This window comes from Heterocephalus glaber, unplaced genomic scaffold, assembly GCF_053883595.1.
Source record: "Heterocephalus glaber isolate CG9 unplaced genomic scaffold, H.glaber_assembly_v1.0 deba00001509, whole genome shotgun sequence".
Classification (NCBI taxonomy): domain Eukaryota; kingdom Metazoa; phylum Chordata; class Mammalia; order Rodentia; family Bathyergidae; genus Heterocephalus; species Heterocephalus glaber.
In genome coordinates this window covers 52,749,563-52,751,265 of record NW_028258325.1, presented here as the reverse complement: position 1 = coordinate 52,751,265, position 1,703 = coordinate 52,749,563, and the positions used below count along the sequence as shown (strand labels likewise).

At 37.2% G+C, this 1,703-nt stretch overlaps 1 non-coding gene across 1 annotated transcript; it reads right to left on the bottom strand.

The window, feature by feature from the left end:
• Positions 1–807: 807 nt before the first annotated feature.
• Positions 808–914, bottom strand: LOC147825172 (U6 spliceosomal RNA). Its single transcript, XR_015441440.1, has one exon. It is a non-coding gene; the product is annotated as a U6 spliceosomal RNA (small nuclear RNA).
• Positions 915–1,703: the final 789 nt, after the last annotated feature.

Below are 1,703 nucleotides of genomic sequence, written 5' to 3'. Positions count from 1 at the left end.
GAGGGAGGGATAGGTAGAAAGATCAGGAAAGATTAGCGGTGAGGCCAGAAGACACAGGAAGACCACACAAACTCTAAGAAGTTGTTAAAGGCAAGAGAAAAAGGCAGAGTGAAAGAAAAATGATGTGAATAGAATCACCTAACAGCAACAGGGAGGCTAGATACCATATTTACTTTGCTTTAAAACTAATGATAATCAAGAGAAAGAAAAAGAGAAGAAAAGGAAAATAAAGGACAAATCCAAATTCAGTGCAGAAAGGAACAAATGAGATGAGAAGCAATGTGGGACAGTGAGAGAACAAGTGAGATATAGAGAAAGAAAAGATAAAAAGAAAGAAAAGTAGAAATTTTAATAGTAAAAAAAATTAAAAATTAAGAATTAAAAATAAGAGAAAAAAATTTTTTTTTCTTTTTTGCAAATAGCCTTAAAGGTTGTGGGCCTCCTTCAGAGTATGTCTCTGCTGTCACAGTAGGCAACATAGGAATCCTTGTGCATATACCAGTCAATGAGTCTCAACAAGCCAGCAGCAGACCAAGTACAGTGATGCCTTTATTGTAGAGATTCTCTCTACTTTTCCACTGAGCTTCAGTTTTCATAGAGGAGCCTGAGAAGCCCTCTTTCTGTTACTAACTTCTGCTCTATCTTGTGGTGCTCAGGACAAGGGTCTTTATAATCTCCTGTGCCTCTGTAGTGTGGGACCAGGCAGCAGAAAAGCCAGAAAACCAGAGGTGGGTGGTGGGAGTGGGGGTGGGGGGAGCTCAACATGGAGTTGGCGGGGTCCGGATGGCCGGGCCGCAGAGCTTCAAAAAAAATATGGAACCCTTCACGAATTTCCGTGTCATCTTTGGGCAGGGGGCATGCTAATCTTCTCTGTGTCGTTCCAATTTTAGTATATGTGCTGCTGAACCGAGCACTAAAAAATTCTTATATTAGATATTTCTGTGTTTCGTATCAAATGCCTCCAATTTGCTGTCTGATTTTATATCTTTCCATGTTGAACTCATTGTGCAAAGGTGTTTCATTTTGTTTCCTTTGAAGTTCTCTAAGTTTTCTCGTAAACTAGGCTTGGTGAGTCACCTCCTCCTTTTTGAGTCCTACTCTTTACCTGCTCCCACTGCTGGGTTTTATGTCTAGATGTTTACTCCCATGTAACCATCTAGAGTCAAGTGCTGGCTAAGATTCAAATGAATTTGAGAGTTTTTTGCTCTCTTTGTTGGCCATGTACTGACTATTCCAAATCTTAAAAAATGGCCTCTTTGCATGGTATCTGTTAAGATGTATAAAAAGAAGTTATTTTGTATTGGATGATACCTGTTTTCATAAGCACAACCATTTGTCTTCACTCTGACTGAATTTTATGGATGCCTCTGTAGACAACACTGGATAAATAAACAAAGGTGCTATATAATTTATTCTACTTTTAACATTGTATAATAGAAGGAATTTGCCATCATTTTTGTAATTATCAATGATTTATGCAAAGAACTTTGCATCATGATTGTTCCATAGTGATAAAACAAATTTTTACTTCTATTACTGATTTAAACTAAATTATATGGTTACATTTGACAATATCTTACCATGTCAGTGAGCTGAAAGATTGTAGAGCCTGATACATAGAATAATTAAAATTTGTAGGTTGGATTTGGGAGTCCTAGTTTTAGATGTGGATTCTTTATCAAATATTAAATATAAGCCTGAGG